This window comes from Felis catus, chromosome B4 (assembly GCF_018350175.1).
Source record: "Felis catus isolate Fca126 chromosome B4, F.catus_Fca126_mat1.0, whole genome shotgun sequence".
Classification (NCBI taxonomy): domain Eukaryota; kingdom Metazoa; phylum Chordata; class Mammalia; order Carnivora; family Felidae; genus Felis; species Felis catus.
The window spans coordinates 31095643-31122823 of NC_058374.1; the positions used below are offsets into that span (position 1 = coordinate 31095643).

Genomic DNA, 27181 nt, shown 5'->3' on the forward strand with positions numbered 1-27181 from the left:
AGAGTTTCAGTTCTGTTTTGCGTGATCAGGAGTCACTTCCTGAAACTTTCTGATCCAGCTATCCCCACTTACCAGGTGAGATTCAACAACTGACTTCTCACAGACTGAGAAAATTTCACAATAATAATAAGAAGAAAAAAGCTTCTCTTGAGAGATTCTGAATGTTGTGAATACTGAATTCAAGTCACAGCATTTACACCTTTTTAAAGAATCTTCTTAAGGGATTTACCTTCCCAGCCTCAACCCTCCTGACAATTTTTTTCTAAGGAGAATTGCAATAAGCAAGAAGGTTAATTTTTTTTTTCCAGATCCTAGGGACAAAATAAATATGGTATATGTGATGTACAACAGGATGGGAGGAAAAGAGCGAGGAACCCCACATTGCCCTGCTCCAGACCACTCTGCAAATGCACCCCTATAAGATTACTGTAGCAGGCAAGGCAAAAAGGCAGAGTTTACTCCAAAAGCGATTCTAGGCTTAGAAAACAAACAAGCACTGCAAAAAATCACAGCCCTTTAATTTTCATGATGAAATATGAACATTCCATTGTCTCTCTGTTTAGCATACAGCAAAGACTTATTTGTTAATGAGTTCTGTTTGTGAAGGAGATTTTGTATGCAATTTAGAAAAAAAAATGTGAAAACCCCACAAATAGAAGAACCATCATTTCAACATTAATATAATTCTTTCCCACCCATTTCTCACAATCATGTACTCTTGATATATTTAATCTTTTGCAATGGTTCCCATAGCAACTCCTCCTGGTAGTGGCTGAGCTGAAGGCTACTGGAGTCTTGAAACCCAGCCCTGCCCTGGGCACGTTTTTTTTGTTTTGTTTTGTTTTTTTTCTTTTCTTTTCTCTCTCTCTCTCTCTTTTCATTTATTTGTTTATATTAAACCTTGGGTATCTTAGAACTGTCCTTGTGTTGGCCATCAGAATCCTGTCAGAGATGAGAACATAAGGCCTTTTAAGGACAAAAGATGTGTTATTTTTGTTGTGTTTCATTTTTTGGTTTTCAAAGCAGAGGCCCTGATTCTTTTAAATCTGCTCTCCATCACCACTTGCAAATTTCCTAACAGCACTTCCAAACAGGAGGAGAGGCTCCTCAAAGAGGCATTAATTAAAATGCATCCCTAAAGAGTGAAAACATCACCTCTGCTCTGCCCTCAGTTCTAGGGTGACCAGGAAAACAAGATGCTGAAAATCCTGTATAAAAATTCATGGGGTGACACAAGCCGGGTGTGCAATGGCAGCATTGGGACTGCGTAATGCTCAAGAATTCAAATGGTAGGACATACTTCTCATTTCCTTCCTGCAATTTGTTTCTCTGCCCCCAGATAATACCAGCTCTGAGGAGTGGGCTTGGGGACTTGAAAATCAAATATTATTATTAATCACTGTAATTACTTTTCTTGGCCCAACTGTGGGGCTGGAAAGCAAATGAAATTCTCTTGAGTGCTGTCTTAACTGAAACATGTTGCTGAGCCATGATTACCTCATCCTTAGTCATCTTAAACTAGAAAGAGTGTTACTGCAAAAAAATTTCTTCTAAAATATAAGTGAGCCTGCTTATTTACATACTCAACTTATAAAAGACACAGCACTTTTTCCTAAAGATGAAGATAAGTCTTGTCCCTGACTCCCAAATGTCCAAAAGATGTCAAGTCAATAAAATGAGTAAAAGTTACTTAGACACCTCTGCGGGAGAATACATTTCTGTTTACCAGTTGAGCAAGATTAAAAGTTCAAAGTTAATAATACTTAAACATCTTGTTTGAAATTAGAACAATGATACTTCTAATAACTTAGTGGTAAATTCTCTTTTCTGATAAATGTACATCTGGGCCTCAATCGTTGCAAAACTCTGTAGGGTGCCATTCACATTGGAAAAGTCGTGGTATTTATTATGACCATTCTCCAGCAGATGGAATTAAAGTCTTTTGATCTGAAACAAACCAAAAACAGCATATTATGACAATTTTCTGTGAGTGGAAGGTAAAAAATCCTGAGGAAAGTATACCTTTTTCTAATTTACACAGAAGCAAATACTAACTATATTAAACGCATTCCATTTAAAGCCATCAATATGGGCTACAGTGCATACCACAATATTTTGACTGAGATTTATGGTCAGATGAAACTATTAGTTATTTTTGTGCTATACTCAACAATGATTTGAAATTGTTTAAATTTTTCAACCAGCAGATTTACTATTAGCCAGTCAAGTTTCAGACCACATGAATGCAGTATTTTGGCCATTTATTAAAATGTCACTGTGACTTAGCCTTATGGGTGGCACAAAACCCCAACTTTCATTTTGTGGTCTAGTTTAGACACCCTGCATTCTTATGTAATTTGGAGCACATCCTTACCCATCCAGTCTAGTTTCTTCACCTAAAAAAAATTATCACAGAATTCCTAAGATCTCGAATATATAATTGCATTGTAGTTAGACACACAGCCTTAAAAAAAATAAAAAGACTTGTATTTTATAGGACAAATGGTAGCATATGAAACACTCAAATCAGTCAAACACTATTTTTTGGGGGGGAGATATATATTGAGGTATAACTGACATATAATAAACTGCACATAATTAAAGTGCACAATTTGATAAGTTTTGATTTATGTAATACCCATCATCACCACAATCAAAGTAATGAACGTATCCATGACCCAGATAAATTCCTCATGTTCCTTTGTCATCCCTTCTTCCTGTCCTACCCCTCCTCCATCCCCATTCCAATTCCCAGGCAAACACTGATCTGCTTTATTTCACTATAGAATTGCCCATATTTTCTAGAATTTTATATAAATACAATTACATAATATGAACTCTTCTTTTCATCGAGCTTTTTTCACTCAGAATAATTGTTTTTTTTTTCTATTTCCATGAGAAACTCATTACTAGAAATGTTGGATTTGAATCCATGAAGACCACCATGTGTCTTAAGACATCTGAAGTATACCCTCATTGATTATTAACAATGTATTTTTCTGTTGATTTTGAGAAACACAGTATCAGAATTGTCTGAATTTTAATAAAGAACAATATTATGGGAGCACCTGGGTGACTCAGTTGGTCGAGCCTCCAACTCAATTTCGGCCTCAAGTCATGATCTCAAGGTGGTGAGATTGAGCCCCATGTTGAGCTTCACACTGAGGGTGGCGCCTGCTTAAGATTCTTTCCCTCTCTCCCTCTCTCCCTCTCTCTCTGCCCCTGCCCTGCTCACACACACTCTAAATAAATAAATAAATAAATAAGAACCATATTATGAAATCAAGTGAGAAGACCTCAACTACTAGAAGGTAAGGACTCTTAGATTTCTTCTGTCTCTAATGCCTTAGTATTTGTTTTACTTAACAAGCAATAGTCACTGTTTTTTTAATTAAGATTTAAAAAATCTTGGGGCACCCAGGTGGCTCAGTCTGTTAAGCGTCCGACTTCAGCTCAGGTCATGATCTCGCGGTCCGTGAGTTCGAGCCCCCGCGTCGGGCTCTGGGCTGATGGCTCAGAGCCTGGAGCCTGCTTCCAATTCTGTGTCTCCCTCTCTCTCTGCCCCTCCCCCATACATGCTCTGTCTCTCTCTGTCTCAAAAATAAATAAACATTAAAAAAATTAAATAAATAAATAAATAAATAAATAAATAAATAAATAAATAAATATCTTTGATTCCAGTGTAGTTAACATACAGTGTGATATTTGTTTCAGGTGTATATAGTGATTCAACGATTCCATACATTACTCAGTGCTCATAATGCTAAGTGTACCCTTAATTTTCTTCACCTGTTTCACCATCCCCTACCCACCTCCCTCTGGTAATCATCAGTTTGTTCTTTATAATTGAGAGTCTGTTTCTTGGTTTGTGTCTCTCTTTCTTTCTCTTTTTTCTTTCTTTCTTTCTTTTTCTTTCTTTCTCTTTTTTTTTTCCTTTGCACATTTGTTTTGTTTCTCAAATTCAACATATGAGTGAAATCATATAGTGTTTATCTTTTCACATGGCATAATTCTCTCTAGCTCCATCCACATGGTTGCAAATGGCAAAATTTCATTCTTTTTTGTGGATGAATAATATTCCATTATATATATAATATTCCATATATATATATATATTCCACATCTTCATATATATGTAATATTCCACTTATTCATATATATATATATGTGTGTATATATATATATATATATATATATATCACTTCTTCTTTATCCATTCATCTATCAATGGATACTTGGGCTTTCCATAATTTGGCTATTGTAAATAATGTTGTAATAAACATTGGGGTGCATGTGTCCTTTTGAATTAGTGTTTTGTATTTTTTTTAATGTTTGTTTATTTTTGAGAGAGAGAGAGGAGGGACAGAGAGAGGGAGAGACCAAGGATCCAAAGTAGGCTCTGTGCTGACAGCATGAAGTCCAGTGCAGGCTCAAACTCATGAACCATGAGATCATGACCTGAGCCGAAGTGGGACACTTAACCAACTGAGCCACCCAGACGTGCCAGTGTTTTTGTATGTTTTGGGTAAATACCCACTAGTGTGATTACTAAATCATAGGGAAGTTCTATTTTTAACTTTTTGAGGAATCTCCCTACTGTTTTCCACAGTGGCTGCACCAGTTTGCATTCTCACCAATAGTGCATGAGTGTTCTTTTTTCTCTATATTCTCACCAACACTTGTTATTTCTTGTGTTTTTTGATTTTACTCATTCTGACAGGTGTGAGTGATATCTCATTATGGTGTTGATTTGAATTTCTTTGATTATGAGTGATGTTGAGCATCTTTTCTTGTGTCCATTGGCCATCTGGATGTCTTTGGAGAAATATTTATTCATGTCTTCTGCCCATTTTCAATTGGATTATTTGTTTCTTTGGGTGTTGAGTTGTGTCAGTTCTTTGTATATTTTGGATATAACCCTTTAATGGATATGTCATTTGTAAATATCTTCTCCCATTCAGTTTTGATTGTTTTCTTTTCTGTGAAGAAGGCTTTTATTTTGATGTAGTACGAATAGTTTATTTTTGTTTTAATTTCTCTTGCCTCAGGAGACATATCTAGGAAAATGTTGCTACTGTTGATGTCAAAGAAGTTACTGCTTATTTTTTATGATTCTTATGATTTCTAGGTTTCACATTTATGTCTTTAATCCATTTTGAATTTATTTCTGTGTATGATGTAAGAAAGTGGTCCAGTTTCTTTTTTTTGCATGTAGCTGTACAGTTTTCCTAGCACCATTTGTCGAAGAGACTATCTTTTCCCCATTGGATATTCTTTCCTGCTTTGTCGAAGATCAATTGTGGGTTTATTTCTGAGTTTTCTATTCTGTTCTATTGACTTATGTGTCCTTTTTTGTGCCAGGAATATACTGTTTTGATTACTATAGCTTTATAATATAACTTGAAGTCTGGAATTGTGATGCCTCCAGCTTTGTTTTTCTTTGTCAAAGTTGCTTTGGCTATTTGGGGTCTTTTGTGGTTCCATACAAATTTCAGGATTGTTTGTTACAGTTTTGTGAAAATGATGTTAGTATTTTGGTAGGGATTGCATTAAATCTGCAGAGTGCTTTGGATGGTATAGAAATTTTAACAATATTTGTTTTTCCAATCTATTAGTATGGAATGTCTTCCCATTTCTGTGTGTCATCATCAATTTCTTTCATCAATGTTTTATAGTTTTCAGAGTACAGGTCTTTCACCTCTTGGACTAAGTTTATTCCTACATATTACTTTCTGGTGCAATTGTAAATGGGATTGTCTTCTTAATTTCTCTTTCTGCTGCTTCATTATTAGAGTATAAAACTGCAACAGATTTCTGTACACTGATTTTGTATCCTATGACTGTACCAAATTCATTTATCAGTTCTAGTAGTTTTTTGGCAGAGTCTTTAGGGTTTTATATCAGTCCCTGGTAGGTTTTGGTGGAGTCTGCATATAGTGAAAGTTTTACTTCTTCTTTACTAATTTGGATGCCTTTTGTTTCTTTTTGTTCTTTGATTGCTGTGGTCAGGGTTTCCAGTATTATATTGAATAAAATTGTTGGGAATTTACATCCTTGTCTTGTTTCTTAGTATAATGTTTGCTGTGGGTTTTCATATAAGGTCTTTATTATGTTGAGGTATATTCCCTATAAACCTACTTTGTTGGGGATCATGAATGGATGATGTACTCTGTCGGATGCTTTTTATCTGATCTTTGGAAATGATCATATGGCTTTTACCCTTTCTCATAATGATGCCATGTATCACCTTGATTGATTTGCAAATATTGAATCATCCTTACAGCTCAGGAATAAATCCCACTTGATCATGGTGAATGAGTTTACTTAATGTATTGTTGGAGTCAGTTTGCTAGTATTTTGTTGAGGATTTTTGCATATATGTTCATCAGAGATATTGACCTGTAGTTCTCTTTTTTGTGGTGTCTTTATTTGGTTTTGGTGTCAATGTAATTCTGTCCTCATAGAATAAATTTGGAAGTTTTTCTTCCCCTTCTATTTTTTTTGGAGTAGTTTGAGACTAGCTATTAACTCTTCTTTAAATGTTTGGTAGAATTTACCTTTGAAGCTGTCTAGTCCTGGACTTTTGTTTGTTGGGAGTTTTTGGTACTTATTCAGTTTCATCACTAGTAATCAGTCTGTTCAAAGTTTCTATTTCTCCTTCCTTCAGTTTTGGTTGGTTTTTTTGTTTCTAGGAGTTTACCCATTTCTTCTAAGTTGTCCAAATCATTGGCTTATAATTTTTTATAATATTCTCTTACAATTGTTTGTATTTCTGTGGTATTGGTTGTTCTTTCTCCTCTCATTTGTGACTTTTAGTCCTCTTTTTCTTTTTCTTTCTTTTTTTTATGAGCCTGGCTAGAGATTTATCAATTTTATCAATCTTTTCAAATAACCAGCTCCTGGTTTCATCGATCTGTTCTATTGGGTTTTGGGTTGTTTTTTTTGTTGTTGTTTTGTTTTGTTGTTTTTGTTATTGTTGCCATTGTTGTTTTTTGTTTCTTTGGGGTTTTTGGGTTTTTTATTTTATTTTTTTGTTTTGTTTTCTTTTTGTTTGTTTTATTTCAGTTTCTATATCATTTATTTCTCCTCTAATCTTTATTTTATTCCTTCTGCTGGTTTGGGATTTCATTTGTTCTTTTTCTTTCCTTTAGATATAAAATTAGGTTGTTTATTTGTGACTTTTCATGCTTCCTGAGGTAGACCTGTATTGGCATAAACTTCCCTCTTAGAACAGCTTATGCTGGGGCGCCTGGGTGGGTCAGTTGGTTAAGGATCCAACTTTGGCCCAGGTCATGATCTCACAGTTCATGAGTTCGAGCCCTGTGTTGGGCTCTGTGCTGACAGCTCAGAGCCTGGAGCCTGCTTCAGATTCTGTGTGTCTCTCTCTCTGCTTCTCCCCCCACCCCCTCTCTCTCTCAAAAATAAATAAACGTTAAAAAAAAATAAGAACAGCTTGTGCTGCATCCCAAAGATTTTGGATCACTGTGTTTTCATTTCCATTTGTTTACATGTAATTTTTTTTTCTTCTTTGATTTCTTGGCTGACCCATTCATTGTTTAGTAGCGTATTTAACCTCCAGGAATTTGTGCCTTTTCTTGATTTTTATTTGTAGTTGATTTCTAGTTTCATAGCCTTGCCATCAGAAAAGATGCATTCTATGACTTCAATTTTTTGAATTTATTGAGACCAATATCTAATCTATTTTGGAGAATGTTCTTTGGGGTGGAATGTTCTGAATATATGTTAAATCCATCTGGTCCAGTGTGTCATTCAAAGCCACTGTTTCCTTCTTGATTTTGTTTGGATGATCTGTCCATGGGTATAAATGGGGTGTTAAATCCCCTTTTATTATTGTATTATTATAGATTGGTTCCTTTATGCTTGTTATTAACTGTTTTATGCATTTGAGTGCTTTCATATTGGGTGCATAAATATTTACAATTGTTATATCTTCTTGTTGGATTATACCTTCTATTATTATATAGTCTCCTTCCTTGTCTCCATTAAAAATCTTTGCTTTAAAGTCTTTTTTGTCCAACATAAGTATTTCGGCATAATTATATTGAGTTTTATCCATGTTCTTACAAATATTGATCATCTATTTTTTTATTGCTGAGCAGTATTTGATTTCATGGAGATTCTAGAGTTTATTTATTCATTAACCTGTTGAACATTGCAGTTGTTTCTAGTTTGAGATTATTACAAATAAAGCTCTAGGAACATTTGTGTATAAATCTTTGCCTGATATATATTTTCATTTCTATGAGTGGCTGAATCATCTAGAGTAAGTGTATCTTTAACTTCTTAGGAAACTGACAGATTTTTTCCAAAAGTGTTGTATGCACCTACATTCCCACCAGCAGAATTGAGAGCTCCAATTGCTCCACGTCTTTGTCAACATTGGTATCATCAGTCTCTTTACTTTTGGACATGCTAATCAGTGTGTTGTGAAATGTCATTGTGGTTTTAATTTTCATTTCCTTATGTTCAGCATATTTCCATGAGCTTACCTACCACCCATGTATCTCCTTTGGTGAAATGTCTATTCACAATTTTTCTTCATTTTGTTTTTGGCATTTTATCCTCTTATCATTGAGTCTTGAAGCTTCTTATGTTCCAAATATAAGTTCCTTAGCTGATTTGTGATTTACAAATATTTTTCCTATCGATGGCTGTCTTTGCATTCTCTTTGCAGCCCTTTTAAAGAGCAGAGCTCTAATGGGGTGCCTGAGTGGCTCAGTTGGTTAAGCATCCAACTTTGGCTCAGGTCATAATCTCACAGTTTGTGAGTTTGAGCCCCACATCAGACTCTGTGCAGACAGCTTGGAGCCTGGAGCCTACTTCAGACTCTGTGTCTCCTTCTGTCTCTTCCCTTCCCCTGTTTGCTCTCTCTCTCTCTCTTTCTCAAAAATAAATAAACATTAAAAAGCAGAGTTCTTAAGTTTATGAAATCTAATTTTTCAAACTACTTTCTTGTATGGATTACATTTTTGATATCATATGTAAGAAATTTTTGCCTGACCAAACATCACAAAGATTTTCTTCTATAAATATAATAGTTTTCTTATAGAAGTTCCGTGTTTTTATGTTTTATATTTAGGTTATATGATCCATTTAGTGTTGATTTTTGTAAATGATGCAAGATGTGAACTTGTTCATTTTTGCACATATGGTTGTCCAATTGCTCCAGTAAAATTAGTTTGAAAGACTATCCTTGTTTTCACTGAATTGCCTTTGCAATCTTGTCAAAACTTCATTGACCATATATGTACGGTTCTGTTTATGTACACTCCTCAAGATTTGTCTATTTTTTCATATTTTTTAAATTTATATCCCAAGTTGTTATCATATAGTGCAATAATGATTTTAGAAGTAGAATCCAGTGAGTCATCCCTTACATATAACACCCAGTGCTCATATCAATAAATGTTCTCCTTTATGCCCCATGCCCATTTAGCCCATCCCCCCCACCCACAACCCCTCCAGCAACCCTCAGTTTGTTCTCTATATTTAAGAGTCTCTTATACTTTGTCCCTCTCCCTGCTTTATATTATTTTTGCTTCCCTTCCTTTATGTTCATCTATTTTGTATCTTAAATTCCACATATGAGTGAATTCATATGATATTTGTCTTTCTCTGACTGACTCATTTCGCTTGGCATAATACACTCTAGTTCCTTCCATGTCATTGGAAATGGCAAAATTTCATTCTTTTTGATTGCTGAGTAATATTCCACTGTATATATATATATGCTACATCTTCTTTATCCATTCACAAGATTTGTCTATTTATCTCTGCAGTTCTATCAGGGTTTTTTTTCCCTATAATTTGAAATTCTGTTATTAAATGGATTAATACTTACAATGGGTGTATTCTATAATGAATTGACCCTGTTATCATTATGAAATGACCTTCTATATCACTACTAATATCCTTTACTTTAAAAATGCTTTGGCTGATATTAATATAGCCATTGAAACTTTCTTATGATTAGTGTTAGTGTGATATATCTTTTTCCATACTATTACTTTTAACATAATTGTGTCTTTATAGTTAAACTGTATTTCTTTCATGCAGTATGTAGTGATTCTTATTTTTTGTTTGTATTTCTGGTTTTTTTGTTGTTGTTGTGTTTTGTTTTGTTTCTCCATCCAACAATTTCTGCCTTTTAATTGGAGTGTTAGCCCATTGTGTTTTAATGTAATTACAGATATTGTTAAATTATGTCTACCATCTCATTATTTATTTTTATTTGTTCCATCTACTTCTTTCTCCTTTGTCCCTTTTTCTTTGTTTCCTTTTTGATTCAGTATTTTAAAAATTTACTCATTTATTTAAGAATTATTAATTGAAATCTACTCTGTGTCAGGCATTACTCTAGGCTCTGGAAATACAACAGTGAGTAAAAGAGAAGAAATCCCTGCCTTCTGAGACCTCTTCTTCAGCTGGAGAGATAACAAGGTGACCAGCATGGCTGGATAAGATGTGCAAGGAGAGAGTGGACAAAACTGAAGAGAGAGTTTCAATCAAGGGTCAGATCACATAGGGCCTTATATCATGATAGGGTATTTGGATTTTATTTTCGTTGTGATGACAAGCTACTGACAGGTTTTGAGCATGAAAGTAACATGATCCTGTTTACATTTTAAAATAATCACTCTGGCTGCCATTTGGCAAAGCTAGAGTAGAAGCAGGAAGTATAATTAGGAGGCTATTGCAGTTTTCCAAGAGAGAGAAGGATGGCTTTGAGGAGGATAAAGTTGTTCAGATGGTGAGTGGTTGGATTCTGCCTATATTTTTAAGGTAAAACTGACAGAACTTCCTGAGCAATTGGATTGGGGAAAGGAAAAAGAGAAACCAGGGATGATTTCTAGGGTTTTATCTTAACAACTACATGAAAGCTGGTGCCATTTACTGCAGACAATTAGGTTTTGTTCTGGACATAGTAAGTTTGAGATGTTTATTAGATATTCAAATGGAGAGATCAAGTAAGAAGTTGGATAGGAGCCTGGAAGATGAGGTGGAAGATCATGCTAGAGACAAATTTTTCAGTCACCAGTGGGCTTGTGTAAACTTTTAAGAAAATGTTTCAATTGTGATACTCCAAGGGGTAAAATTCATGTTCTTCTGCTGCAAATACGGTATGTTTCTTTGCACTCAAGTCCAACACACAGACTCTGTTAGTGACGGTTCTTTTGATCACATGCAACAGAAACCAACTCTGGATAGCTACAGCAAAAAAGGATATTAATTGAAAAAGATTTTTCAATACAGTCTCAGAATCTAAGGAATATTAAAAACTATGACACAGAAAAGGCAGCAACCAAAGCCAGACCAATGATCTCTGTGATAAAAGTTTGAGGCATTATTATCAATAAAACTCAGGTCCAATGGCTTTAGGCCCAGTAGAGTCATTGCAATGCTCTAAAAAGCCAGGAGAAGGGCCATCTATTCTCCATCTGTTAGAAAAAGGGATTGAACAAATTCTTGCTACTCAAAGCATGGTTCTTGGATCAGAGCTTTTTGGAAAGCAGAATATTAGGTCCCACCCAAGACCTAATCGATCATAATTTGCATTGCAACAAGATTATCAAGCGATTAAAATACATGTTAATGATTAGGAAACACTGAACTAAATCATCTTCCAGCCATAAAATTCTCTGATTGTCTGAATTGGGCATACGTGTTCATACAGTAGCTATATCATGGAAGGTCTTTTGGATTCTTATCCAATATAACTTTAGAATTCCTTGTTAATTTGTTCATAGTGTTTTTTAGTGCTTTCTGTATAGCTTTCTTGTTAGTTCCTCTGAGTATATATGACATATCTACGTTATGCTCATCTATTCATGCCAACATTGTTATCTACTTCCAGTGAAGTTTAGAAAATTTAGGTCCCTTGAGCTTCCTTGCTTTTAAATATTATTATCTTAAGTATCAGATGACGTTACAGTTTTTGTTTAAGTCATCAAATTTGATTTCTTTTTTTAAATTTTTTTTTAACATTTATTTATTTTTGAGACAGGGAGAGACAGAGCATGAACAGGGGAGGGTCAGAGAGAGGGTGACATAAAATCTGAAACAGGCTCCAGGCTCCGAGCTGTCAGCACAGAGCCCGATGCGGGGCTCACGGACCGCGAGATCATGACCTGAGCCCGAAGTTGCCACTTAACCAACTGAGCCACCCAGGCGCCCCAAATTTGGTTTCTAAAATTCATGAACAGAAGGATGTTATATTGTATGGCCATCTATTTCTGTTCTTCCCATTGTTCTTGCTGATGATTCCAAATTTTTTTTTTTTATCATTTCCTTTTTGTTTATAGAACTTCCTTTAGTTATTCTTAAGGGTAGGCCTGCTAGTGACAAATTATTTTAGTTTTTCTTCATCTGAGAATATCTTTATTGCCCCTTCATTCCTGAAGGATAGTTTCACCCACAGAATAATCATGGTTGACAGTTCTTTTCTTTCAACACTTGAAAAATGTTGGACTGCTTTTTTCTGGCCTCCATGTTTTCAGATTAGAAATCAACTGTCATTCAAATTGGCATTTTCCTTGTAGGTAATGTTTTGTTTCTTTCTGCTTGTTTTCAAGATTTTTTTCTTTGTTTTTAGCTTTCCGAAATTTAATTATGATATCCCTTAATGTGGATTTTTTTTTTTTTTTTACTTTATCCTGTTTGCAGTTTGCTCAACTTCTTGAATCTGTAGGTTTATTTCTTTTGCCACAACTTTTAGCCGTTATTTCGTGGCATACTCTTTTGGTCATACTTGCTTTTTCTTCTCCGTCATATCCACTCTACTATTGATCTTGTCCAACTAGTTTTTGTTTCTCTTTTTGCATTATTTAGCTCTACATTTTTCATTTGGCTCTTTTTTTAATCGCTTTAATTTTTTTTTTTTTTTTTGCTGAGATTTTTTATTTTTTCATTTGTTTCCAGAGAATTTATAATACTTTGGTGAAGCATTTTCATGACGACTATCTTAAAATCCTGGCGCTTTGTATGTAGGTGATTTTTTTCTTTTATCTTGGACATTTTGACTTTTATGTTAGCAGACTCTGGGCCTTATTTAGATCTTTTATGATGGCAGGCAGTCACCATATTTAAGTTTAGCACACAGGCCCTGGCCTGATTGTGTAATCTATGGTTCCAAAGACAACTTAATTTTCAGAGCCGTAAGGTTCTATTTTGTCTGCTGTTTTCTACTGGTACTGTTTAGAATGATGGGGTAAGTTTACCCAAACCCACTATAGTTTATCTAGTGTGTCTGGCAGGGAGAAAGGGATTACCTGTCCAGGAGAACAAGGAGAATTCCTAAACCAAGTCCTTATTGTGGTGGGTCCCCTTTCATAGTGCCACCCAGCCACTCAGTGTCTTTGGTGGAAGGTGAGAGGGAGTCTCTGGCTTAGAGAGGAATAAGAATGCCTCCTGGGCTAGCCACTTTTTGCAGTGGGATCTCCCTTGCTAATGCCTTCCAGCATCTTTGGTTAGAGAAAGGAGGCTTGGGTCCCCAGTGAGGAAGGTGAGCACTTCCCCTGAACACTTATCATTAGCAGGGCTCTCAGTTAATCTTCTTTGCTGGTATTCTGAGCTTGCCTATTGTTGCTGGCAGGATTCTCACTAAGTCTAGGAGATGAATGAGCCTTCCTATAGCTACTTACCTGAAGTTGTGGTTCAGAAAAATGCCAAGCCTGAGTCCACTTCTTCTGTTAGGCAGGACGATTGTAAGATAACTCAATGCTACTTTTCCTGTAGCCCTGAGGTCCCTAATCAGTTGCCTTCCTTTTTCTGCCATTCAGAGTTCTCCTTTGGTTGCCTCTTACATTGTCTCCAGAGTTTATATTTGTACCTAAGAGGGACAAAAGAATCTATATCATTTTGCCTGGACCAGAAGTCTTTGAATTGTGTATTTTTTAATTGATTCTATTTACCCCCCGTGTTTTCTTATTAGTTATAACTCTCTGTGACATTATTTTTGTAATTATTTTAGAGCTCATAGTATAGCATACATACATCTTTACTGTATCATAGTCTACCCTTCCCATGTAGTATAACCTTACAACAGTATACTTCCATTTCTCCCTCCCAGCCTTCATGCTATTGCCATCATACATTTCATTCCTACGTATGACATACACTCCACAATACACTGTTATTGCTTTAAGCAATTGATTATCTTTTCAAAAGATATAAATTATAAGAAAAATCTTTAGTATCCAAAAAGTTGCCATTTCCTGGGCTCCTCATTTCTTTGTGTGGATACAGATCTCCATTCGGAGTCACTTTGGTCTGCTTAACAAACTTCATCATTTCTTGTAGTGTAGGTGTGTTGCTAATAAATGTTTTTACCTTTAACTGTCTGAATAAGTTTTTATGTGCCTTTATCTTGCAAAGATGTTGTTTTCACTGGTGAAGACTCTAAGTTGAGTTCTGGTCTTTGAGAATTTTAAAGATGTTACCCCACTGTCCTCTCATTTGCTTTGTTTCTGGGGAGAAAACTGCTTTTCTTTGTTCTTTGCATTTAATGAGTCTTTCTACTCTTACTGTTTTTTAATATATTCTCTTTTTTAATGTTTTATTTTACTTTTGAGAGTGAGAGAGAGAGAGACAGCATGCACACGAGCAGAAGAGGGGTAGAGAGAGGGGGGGACGCGTACTGACAGCAGAGAGCCCGATGAGCTCAAACTCATGAACCATGAGATCATGACCTGAGCCGAAATCAGACTCTTAACTGACTGATCCACCTGGTGCTCCTAGTATATTCTCTTTATCACTGGTTTTAAAATATTTGATTATGATGGAACTTGGTGTTCCTTTCTTCATGTTTCTTGTTTTTTTTTTTAAGTTTATTTATTTATTTTTGAGAGAGAAAGAGCATGAGTGGGGTAGGGGCAAAGAGAGAGGGAGAGAGGGCATCCCAAGCAGGCTGCACTCTCCGCACTCAGTCTGACACAGGGCTCAATCACACGACTGCAAGATCATGACCTGAGCTGAAATCAAGAGTCACTTAACTGACTGAGCCACCCAGGTGTCCCCACGTTTCTTGTTTTTAAAGTTGCTTGGATCCATTTGCTTACATTTTTCATCAAGTTTGGAAATATTTTGGCCATTATTTCTACAAACAACATTTCTGTGCTACACCAATTACACAATATTAGACCTACTAAAATTGTCCCAGAGCTCATTAATGGTCTCATTTTTTTCTTTCACTGTTTTCTCCTTGCTTCATTTTAAATAGTTTCTACTGCTTTGTTTCCATACGTACTAATCTTTTATTATGCAATGTCTAATCTGCTGCTTGCCATATCCTGTGTATTTTCATCTCACACATGTAAGCTTCATCTCTAGAAGTTTGATTTGGTTGTTTTAAAAAATATTTTTGGGACACCTGGGTGGCTCAGTCAGTTAAGCATCCGACTTCGGTTCAGGTCATGATCTCAAGGTCTGTGAGTTCAAGCCCCACATCAGGCTATTTGCTGACAGCTCGGAGCCTAGACCTTGCTTCAGATTCTGTGTCTCCTTCCCTCTCTGCCCCTCCCATGCTCATGCTCTCTCTGTCTTTCAAAATAATAAACATTAAAAATTTTTTCAAAATATTTTCTATACCTCTACTTAATACATTCATTCTCTAGTTTTTGATCACATTAAATAGAGCTTTGATAACCATTTTAATATCCTTGTCTACTAATTTTATCATCTTTATTAATTCTGAGTCCGTTTTGATTTTTATCTTCTTTATATTTTGTACCACACTGTTTTGTTTTGTTTTTCCTAATGCCTGGTAATTTATGATTGGATACCAGATATTGTAATTCTTACCTTATTGACTGCAAAACTTTTCTATAATCTTATAAATTGTCTTTTTTTTCCTGGGATGTGGTCAAATTAGAAATAGTTTGATTCTCTTGGGTATTGCTTTTAAGCATTGTTAGGCAGAACCAGTGGAGCATTATGTCCAGGGAGAATTTTCCTCACTACTTAGACAATACCCTTCTGAATACTCTACTCAATGAACCATAAATTATGAGGTTTTCCACTCTGACTGCTGGGAATGGGCATTATTGTAGGCCCTAATTGAGCTCTGTGCATTTTTCATTCACATCCTTTTGACTAGATCTTCACCAAGCATGGGTAGTTTCCTCATGGACACGCACTGATCACTATTCAACTGGATACTTTTGGAGAACATGAAGCAGCTCTCCAGAGCTCTTTCTCTGCAACTCTCTTCTCTGACACTCTGTCCTATTAAATCCAACCCCCTCAATCTTCTTATGCTTCTAGGCCCCCCTTACTTAACTCAGAGAGTCTACTAGGCTCAGGTGTGGCTTCTCTTCCTTGCATCATAGCCTGGAAACTTTCTCCACACAATAAGCTAGGTCATTTTGGGATTCATCTTATTTGCTTCCTATGTTTCAATTGTCTCTTTTATTACCTGATGGCCTGATGTCCAATGTCTCATGAACTTTTCTTTGATATATTCTTATGTAGAAAAGTAACTAGAAATGAACAAGAGTAACTGGGGGGATAATATTTAGGAGGTATGTCCAGTAAGACTGGGATGGTACAGTAATGATGGGGAGAAGTGGATAGATTTGAGAGATATTTAGGATGTAGAACAACAATATTTGGTGACTGATGGTCTGTGCAGGAATGGCAGAGGAGGGAGAAAAAAGTGCTACCAGGTGCCACTGGATGTGTGGTGCCACTAACTCGCTGATGCAGGGAACTCTGGAGGGGGAGCTGTTCTGGCGTGAAATAAATTCAGTTTGGAAAATGTTCACCTTTATTGTGCTGGCAAGAGTGTTTACGAAATGAGGAGGAACCTATTAAAATATAAAGTTAAGAGAAGAAATAGTGAAAAGGAAACTAGATTATAAAAAATAGAAGTAGAAGAAAAGAATAATTATCATGCCATTCTATGGGACTTTATGGATCATTTCTACTTTTATTTGTAAGGGCCACTAACTTGACAATTAGAAATGTAGAAGTTTCCCAATACTACATTATATGCTAACTAACTTGAATTTAAATAATATCTTGGAAGAAAAAAAAAGAAACAGAAGTTTCACTGACAATACTATTTCTAATATGTCAGTAAAAAATAAAAATGGCTTCAACTTCTGGTTTTAGAAGAATGTTAAAGATGTATATTAATGAGGATATTTCATAATGAATTCCTTACATGTTGTTACTTTTACATAACTGAAAAATCTGGATTCTCACCCTCAGGTTTTTGTGTAATAAACTGCCAAATTCTATCAAGAAAACACTGACTTCAAATGTGGATGGCAAACTGATGTCTGGAGAGGGGAAAGCATTGAGCCAGATTGACAAAGCAAGGTAAGAGAATTCATCTCAGCACTCAGAGAAAATGGTGGGCTTGGTTGTAACACATCAAAGAGAAAAAAAGGAATCTTATGGTATAAACTGAGAATTTCTAAATAGGTGAAAAATAATTATTTATACAGAATTCACTACAAAATATTCACTCCACTAATAGTAATAATAAAACTAACATTCCTAATTCTAAAATCAGAAGTTGAAACCATTTTTATTTTTTATTGACATGTTAAAAGCAGACAATTGTTTCAGGCTGTGTCTAAATGATCTGATTATGAGCCAACATCATAAGTGCAGACAGTTTTAGGCAGGAATAGCAAACACCTGCTGAACTCACCATCATGTTTAATATTGTACTGAATTTTGAGATATAAGATCACAGTTTAAGTACTTGTCTAATAAAACAGCATCAGGCTTAAGACATTGACCTTTATTTGTCTAAAACACATAGAACGCTCTCTCTCCTGTCAATGAGCATAGCTGTCAAATGCTCTGTGCGCAGCCACTAAACACTTCCAAGATTGCAAGTTGAGGCATGGATATTAAGTATACATTTAATCAGCTGGAGAAGGTGAGAAGAAGCATTACACTGACTAATTTCAGTAGTAACTGTAATGGGCTCTTAATTATATTTAGTGTCTGGTAGATTCATTCAGTTGCTGATTGCAAGACATAGTGGCAAATATTGAGCAGTTTACTTCCCTTTCTAGATGGTGCACATTTTAAAAAGAAATCTACATTCTCAAATCACGTTACTGTGGGTGTAAATTGGCAAACATCTTTGGAGGGCAATTTGGCAACACCTATCAAAACTAAAGTGTGCTTATATTCCCTTTGACCAAGCAATCTGAATATGAAACTTTAGTCTAGAGATAATTTCACATGAGTGCACAAAGTATGAACAAAGATAGTCATTGCAGAATGGAGGACAATAGCAAAATATTAGCAACAGCCTAAATGTTCATCAGCAGGAAATTGGTTGGGTAAATTATGGCATTTCCATGCAATAAAGTGCAGCTATAAAAATGAGACAGTACCTCTATATAAACTGATTTTGAACATTTTCTGAGATACATAGATATGTGCAGAAAATCAAATAGAGAGCAGTGTGTAATACACTACTATTTGTATAAAGGAGGAGGAGTGAGTGTAAATACTCTGCATATATACATGTATGTTTGTTGAAAGTTTACACAAGAAGTGAGTAATCATGGTTGTCCATGGAAAGAAGTGGAAATGGGAAATGGAGGGGCAAGGATGGGGAAAGCTTTACTTTACATGTGTATCCATATATGCTTTATATGCTTTGAATATTTTACTATGTAATATATAAACTATTGAAAAATTAAAAATTAAAAATCCATCAAATATTTAAAATTACATCAAAATCCATTATAAATTTTAACATAGCTTCAGGAAAAAAAAATGCTTGCTAGAAGATAGAGTAGAGGTACTTAAGAATGCACCAAATCCTGTTAAAATGGCATATTTAAAGGAAATTAGAAGTTTCTGATAAAACTAATGATCACTAAAAAGAAATTGGAAATATAGAAACGAAGGAGTTAGGATATTTTCCTTGCTGGGCACATTAGCTTCAAATTCTGAGGGAAAAATTATGATAGCTTCCTGACAAGGAAAGACAAACCTAAAAGTCATTCTTCTTCTGTTGCACAGCTCAGACCCTCTGGTTAGCCAACATTTTATCAATAAACAGGTTGGCCTAACCAATAAGAGAAGGAGAATCAAGAAAATGAGAAAGGAAACAATGTGAAATGAAATTGTACATGCACAAAGGAGTATGTTTACTGGAATAAAATATTTTACCAGAATAATACCAGTCTATTTTAAAAATATTTTGTCGATTTTTCTATGAAATGAACTATAACTATCTATCAAAAATGACCTTCCTTTGCATTATGTTTAAGTTTGTGGAAGAAGTTAGGGTATACACAGTGTATGTGATAAAATAGATTATGGGTGTAGCCACCCCTAAACATCCATACAAAGTTTTGTAGCCAAGGGGAAGAATATCTAGGCTACAGAGTGTACTTCTTTGTTAATTTTATTTGAAGATATAAAATCTAAATTTATAATTATTGTTTTGCATTTATAAATATTAGAAACTTTGTTAAAACTTCACTTTATATCTTGTAAAATATTTTTTTAGTGATCCTGTCTTTCCATGTCTTAATGTATCAAGGGAGTGTTTTGTTTTGTTTTGTTTTGTTTTGTTTTGTTTTGTTTTGTTTTTAATTAGACCAAAAACATGGTGTTTTGTTTTCCCTTTTTGGCCACTTTTAACAATTATAAGCTGATGGATTAAAAGACCTGAGGAGAGTGGCCATCAATTAAAGAAGCAAATCACCAGATTGAGGACATACTTCAAACATCAAATTGGCCTGGTCATGAATTGTCAGGGAGAAAAGTCACTTCTCAGATCAACAATTGTCTTCATCATAGTTTGATTAAATTCCACAGTTGTTGGATATTTTCTTGGGCAGATTCCACTCTGGTAGAACTTAACTCACTCTAAATGCAACTTGTGAGAAGATTAAAAGCATATGCTCTGTAACACTCACAGGTGGCTGCATCTTAAAAAATGGATGCTGATGCCAAAGACAAACAGCAATTTCCATGGAAGAAACACAAGGACAGAAGAAAAGGAAAAGCAAGACAAAATAAAAGGAGAGCATACATCAGATGATAAAAAAATGTTCATATCTGCTCTCGGAACAAAGTCCTTTCCTTCTTGCCCTCTTCCCAGCCCCGACAAGGATAGCTCTCCTGCAGACCACAGACTCAAGTCCCCCTTCCAGTCACCTAATAAAAACCATTCTTGGGGCGCCTGGGTGGCTCAGTTGGTTTGGCATCAGACTCTTGATTTCGGCTCAGGTCATGATCCTAGAGTTGTGGGTTGGAGCCCCATATTGGGCTCCATGCTGAGTGGGGAACCTGCTGGGGATTCTCTCACTCTCTCTCGTTCTGCCCCTCTCCCCAACTCATGCTCTGTCTCTAAAAAATAAATGAATAAATAAAAAGAAACAGTCTTTAACACTTTGCTCCCCTTTTGGGTATGTCTCAAGCATTCTACCCTGATCTTGAGAAATTCTTCACCCCACCTGGTAGCCATTTATGGAACATCTCCATACATGTGGTTTGTAAGACAGAAGATGAGTAATACATGATTCATCGTCAAGCTCACTGTTGAGTAAATGTTTTGCAGCTCTTGACTCTGAAGCTAGAGCTCAATAAAGTAGAGCAGGCTTCAACACAATCATCTTTACTCAAAGGTCCTACCTGTTCTACTAACTAGCACTTTGACAAACCGCTACACTGAAGGATCTCCTCTTTAGTTTTTTTGTTGTTGTTCACAGATTTTCGGCAGCTCCAAATAGGGGGTATCTGGTATTTGTGTTGCTTTCTGTGATTCAACTAGGAAATGCTTTATCAGTGACATGAGGAGTTAGAAGTATTCTTGCAAAACTCTCTCAGCCCTACAGTTGCATAAATGTATGACTCTGTCTATTGGGTAATGTCAGAGTGAAGCCATACTAAATTAATCATTCACTGATTCTACAACATATTTATTGAGTGTTTACTACATGTCAGATGCTGAACAAGGCCCTACAGATAAAAATGTGAATAAAAAATAGATCCAGCATTAAAATTGCAAATGACATTGAATATGAGTTGAATGTTGAATGGAACTAACAGGTATAGAAAGAAGATCATATAAGTAAATAACTGGCTAAAATAAGGATGACTATTGCTATGGCAGAGATATGCCTTCAATGGTGGAGTAGCGCAATGGAAGGAAACCTAAGACTCAGGGTCAGGGAAGACTTCTGGGAGCAGGTGGATCCTAAGAGAAATCATGTAAGACATATGTGAGTCTTCATCACAGAAGAGAGGGCAGATAAGAGAGCAATCAGAAGTAGTGTGCCTGTTCTAGAGAGAACAGAACAATGTGACCAGTTTGTCCCCTGCTTTGCCCCACTTTTAACACACAGCCTGCCATATCCTGTGCCATCAGTGGACACTGATTGAATAAATAAATGTACGATGAATAATGTAGTTGTTTCATATATCTGTAACTTAGTCAAAGAGCAGGGGAATGTTAAAGGATAAGGATTTTTTAATAATAAGAAAGTCATAAAGGGACCTACACATCTCTTGGAAAGAATTTGTAGTTTATTCTACAGGCAACAAGAACCTATAAAGAATTATCTGCAGAAACAGACATGGCAACATTCATCATCATTTTTCCTAAGCATTAAATGCCACATAGTGCCTGCTCTTGTTTCAGTCCTCAAGACTATGTATGACAGCCCCTGGATGTATAGCTCTCGGGCACTATTGTGCTGGCACATCCTTGTTTAATGGAATCTTTCTGGAAGGAAACTCAAAAGAATGAGTATCAGACCATATGGGTTGGTACTGAGTGCAGACATATTCTCGATATAATACCTTGGGAAAGGAGAGGCATGGGGTCTGGGATTTTACCTTATGCACAAGCCAATCAGCTTATTACTATGTCATGGATGTTCACAGAAAGCACTTTCCTGGGTCAAAGACAGTAGACCTTATTACAGCACAGCAAGTAGCATTAGTACCATGTATTTTCATTGGTTCCCTTGCCTCCCTAAGTCTCATGGACCCTGATGGATACTGTGCACACAGCAGGATACCTTATAACACAGCTGAGGGACACAGTTTGGAGAACTCAGCCAGCCTGCTCACTGTCTGGTGAAAGATGTAACCTTATGACTTAAGGTTGCCAGCCTCACATGCAACACTGAGCACTGGCCCAGTTAAAGAGCCATTAGAGTCTTCTGTCCAGCAGGATGTGTCAGAGCACGAGAAACCCAAGAATGGTGGTCTTTCTTTCCAGGAGACATACATTTCACACCTTGGGGGAAAAATGAAAACAATTTAACTAAAATTAGTAATTTGGGGTTTTCTTATACCTTCTGTAGGTATCCCTCTCTTCAATGACAGGCTGAGGGAGCAGCACAGTCTGCTGTGTATTTTGTTCTTCTTGACTTAGTAACAGTAACAGCATAACATGTTGTATTTATGGAGCACTGTTCATGTACCTCATGTGAATCATCTCATTTACTCTTCAAGCCCCATGTGATAAGTTCTATTGACTATCATTCCCATTTCACAGACAGGGCAAGTGAGGTACAGAGGTGCTAAGTGCTTGTCTAAGGTCACTTACATAGCAGATCTGGGTTTTTAGTGCATATCTGACTAATGGAAGTCTATCCAGAAGCTAGAAAGAAAAGTGTACACTTCAATGTTATAATTTTTTTATAGATCTTAAAAGACCTGGCCAGCGACTAAAGGAGATTAGTAGCATGCATGATGTCTGGCAGAAAGGGAGCAGACTAATGATTCATGACTCCAGAGTCACAGAAATTCCAAAGAGGATGTTATTTGGACATAGCAAAAACTCCTTCAATTCAGGTACCACCTCCTTCAGGGCATATGAGACCATGTTAAATTTAATTTTAATTCATTATGTTTTGAATATTTTTCAGTCAGTAATTATTATTAATCATAGTAATGATTATTGCCATTAAGTCTTTATTTTTTTAATGTTTATTTTTTGAGAGAGAGAGAGAGTCAGAGTGCAAGCAGGGGAGGGGCAGCAAGAAAGGGAGACACAGAATCCCAAGCAGGATCCAGGCTCCAAGCTGTCAGCACAGAGCCTGGCACGGGTCTTGAATGCAAGATCATGGCCTGAACTGAAGTCAGAAGCTTAACCAACTGAGCCACCCAGGAGCCCCACCTTTAATGCTTTAAACTCTAAAAAAAATGTAATCCATTTATTCAGGAGTTAGATTTGATTGTGCAATGGCATAAATTTCAAGCCCTTCTGTAAAATATGAAGAAATGTGCCTTTAGCATTCTGTGTAAAAGTGTTTGGATAAATATATGTGTATGAGAAAAAAAAAAAAAAAAAAGATTGATCCCTAAATAAAATCAAAGTTCTTAAAGGAAAAAAAAATGAGAGCCCACTCATTGTTTGGAAAATATTCTAAAGTACCAAATTGTTATTTCAGGACCTATAAGCACATATTTCTGGTTCTGTTAATTTTAATGCATTTAGTCCTATAAATAACAAAACAAAACAAAACCTTCTCTTTAAGTAACCAAGGTGGTCCTGAGGATAGTCATGCTTTTGCCACATAGGAATTGCAAGTCAAGTTCTCATGCTGGAGAACTCAGGGTGGTGAGTAGGATAGAGATTCTCAGAATGGAGAGGTGAGAACCACAGGTGGATGAAAAAGTCTAATTTTGTTAGAGGTTATGTTCAAGGAATACACTGAACATATCTCACAATAAAGATGTGCCTCAACCAGGGACGTGACTGTCTAGGCCTACCTGTGACTAGGGCCTGGCCTGAGTGAGCTTCTCATGAGGACAGGTCACAGGTGAGGGTGGTTTGACCACTGTGAGACAAGAGGCATTCCTCAAACGATTGTGCATTACCTAGGACAGGAATCAGATTCATTATCAAAAATGGGATTGGGGAGCCTAGGTGGCTCAGTGAGCTAAGTGTCCGACTTCCACTCAGGTCATGATCTTACGGTTTATGAGTTCAAGCCTCCCATTGGGCTCTCTATGCTGACAGCTCAGAACCTAGAGCCTGTTTCAGATTCTGTGTCTCCCTCTCTCTCTGCCCCTCCCCTCCTTCTCTCAAATAAATAAATATTTTAAAAAATGGCATTGGTGTGAAGACAGGGAAGTAGCAGCTTGGTGCGTCTCTATTCAGGGGTGAAGCAGAGGGTTATAAAAGGATCTCGGGGACAGCAACAGAGTAAGACGGTATAAAATGTCCATTGCATGGGTTCAGCACCTGTGTATCTGGGTGTCTTTCAAGGGCTAAGCAGTTCTCCTCCCAATACGAGTGCCTAAAAACCAGAAACACCATACTTGGCAAAATAGAAAGACCCAAAGCAGGAAAACATGAAAGACAGAGGGAGACAGATTTTTAAAAGGCTGTTCACCAAGGTTCTCAGTTTCCACACCTAACCCACTGGATTTGCCATTATTTATAACTTTTTTTAAATGAAACTCTGTACCACTGCGTTTGGGAGGACAAAGTGTGTGCCCTGGAGGGGAGGATAAGAGTCACTGTCTACTACATGTACTTCAAGAAGTTATGCTCAGGGTGCCTGGGTAGCTCAGTCAGCTGAGCATCTGACTCTTGATTTTGGCTCAGGTCGTGATCTCAAAATTCATGAGATCCAGCCTCTGGTCAGGCTTTGCACTGACAGCATGGAGCCTGCTTGAGATCCTCTCTCTCCCTCTCACTCTTTCCCTCTCTCTCTGCCCCTCCCCTGCTCATGCACACTCTGTCTCCTTCTCTCTCTCTCTCAAAATAAGTAAATAAACAATAAAAAAAATAGGTTATGCTCAGTGACAAAGATCTGATTCCAACTAAAGAAGGCTTCTCCAGGAAGGGTGTAACCAAAACCTTGAGTACACATACAGTTGTTTAGGCACTGAGATACATGAAGGTCAAAAAGGACACACATGTATCTACTGATATCCAATAATGTGAAATCTTTGGAAAGAACTTCCTCATCTCAGGTGAAGCCACCATGCTATCCTATCACTTCACCACCCCACCTTAATTGTGAAGCCCTTCTTGTCTGGATTCTTCATTCAATCTCCTTTATAGTTCCCTGGTTTCTTAGGTGAGGACCTTGACAGTCTCTAGTTACTTTAGAAGTACCATTGTAAAATCACAGGGAACAAAGCTAGCGTATGAAGGCATGTAGATCTTTGGGGGAATTTTTAGTTGCTTCTTTTTCTTTCTTTCTTTCTTTCTTTCTTTCTTTCTTTCTTCCGTTCTTTTTCTTTTTTTTTTTTCTTTTGAGAGAGAGGGAGAAAGCATGAGCAAGGAAGGGACAGAGAGAGAGGAATAGATGATGGAATCCCAAGCAGTCTCCACACCCCACCAGATGCAGGGCTCAACCCCACATCAGTGAGATCATGACCTGAGCCAAAATCAAGAATCAAACACTTAACCGACTGAGCCACCCAGGTGCCCCTAGTGGCTTTCTTTTCTCTTTTTCTTTTCTTTTCTTTTTTTTTTTTTGTTTACATTTCGTAACATGAAAAATAGATTAGGCTCTTAGTTTAAAGTATTCAGGACCAAGATAGGAGATAGGTACCTTTCCTCACCTTTAGTTGGACTCACTGCCATTTATGGACAGTACTTAGCGTTAAGAATCAGTGAATTATATAATTAACACCCCAGAAAAGCATTCTTATGGCTGAGAGGAGTCTCACTGTATGGAACACCACATATTTTTAGACTATTCTCACATGCACATGTCAATGAAAGAAAACAATCACTGGTAACATACCACAGGACAGCTCAAGGGCAAATCAGAAACAGTAACAGAGGCACAGGATTTTATAACCAGGGGCTGTCACCTTATTATTAGTTGTACATGTTGCTGCCTACCATAGAATCCACTTCAGAGGCTTTATTCCAAATTCCACATTCTAATTAGCCAATTATTTATCACCTGGTCCAGGGATTATCGGCAAAGAAACTTTGGATGATGAAGTAACACCTAGAACACCTGTCTTAGAAATCTATTTTTTCCTATTTAAGAAAAGAGAAAAATATCTACAAGTATGAAGGGGAGAAAACCCAGAATATGTTAATGACTAGCTTCCAAGTCAAATCACTTAATTTGGTGTTATATGTGAAGTTAATTTCAGTTTTTTTATGGAAGAATAAGGCTAATGGAAGGTTTACCTGACATTTCTCTCAGTGCTGCGAGTGCTTTCCCTTGCCATTTCTCTCTGGCAAACGGCTGTACACCATTGCTTTCTGAGCACACGTGGAGGCAGTTGCTTCAGCACAAAGTTACCTTTTGCTGAATGTAAGCAGCTATCCATTAGAAAAGACAGATTTGGCCCTGCAATTCTGAAGATGGGTGTCTAGCCTCAGCTTCTCTAGCAGCTTGCTGGGTGACCTTGAAGAAGTCATCACTTCTCTGGGGCCTGATTCTTGATATCTAATTGAAGGGGTTTGCTCTCAACCCCCCAGCCCCATTCTAATACTATGTTCTGTGGTTATGGGAAAGTACCAGCCATGGTGAGAATAGAGAACAGAGATAAGAGGCTGTGGCCAGAAAGGAAAGTAGCTCAAGCTAAAAACCCAGGCCAGCAATTTGATCCAAACAAATGGCAGGTGGTAGGATTGCAAGAGCCTGGGATTTCAGCTTCACAGTTCCCATCCCAGATCTTGAAGAGCCAACATCTCTAGTCTTTCCTCCATTTTGGCATCTCTGACTCCCAGTTGGCCCTGAGACCAACCATTAGCTCATGTGCCCTTTCTTCCCGTGTTGCTTTTCTTTCATGTTGACATATTAATAGCATGGTGAGTGAAAGGGCCAAAAAAAAAAATAAAGATAATTTACAGATATGCAACAATGAAATAATGAGGAGGGACAAGAGCTCATGTCACACAGACATCAAAATCCAGGAAGCACAGAGGACCACCATTAGATTCAACAAAAACCGACCATCAACAAGGCATATCACAGTCAAATTCACAAAATACTCAGGCAAGGAGAGAATCATGAAAGCAGCAAGGGAAAAAAAGTCAAGGGAAAACAGATCAGGTTTGCAGCACACCTATCCACAGAAACTTGGCAGGCCAGAAAGGAGTGGCAGGATATATTCAAGGTGCTGAATCAGAAAAATATGCAGCCAAGAATTCTTTATCCATCAAGGCTGTCATTCAAAATAGAAGGAGAGATAAAAAGTTTCCCAGAAAAACAAAAATTAAAGGAGTTTGTGACCACTA

The 27181-nt window shown here is 36.8% G+C and overlaps 1 long non-coding RNA gene across 2 annotated transcripts; it reads right to left on the reverse strand.

The window, feature by feature from the left end:
- LOC109501952 lies at positions 1–25818 on the reverse strand. Of its 2 annotated transcripts, XR_002160266.3 has the most exons (4): positions 25725–25818; positions 23731–23838; positions 13662–13849; positions 1–1947 (listed from the first exon to the last, which is right to left on the reverse strand). It is a non-coding gene; the product is annotated as an uncharacterized LOC109501952 (long non-coding RNA). The 2 variants fall into 2 exon arrangements; XR_006601261.1 differs by lacking the exons at positions 23731–23838; positions 25725–25818 and adding an exon at positions 22029–22230.
- Positions 25819–27181: the final 1363 nt, after the last annotated feature.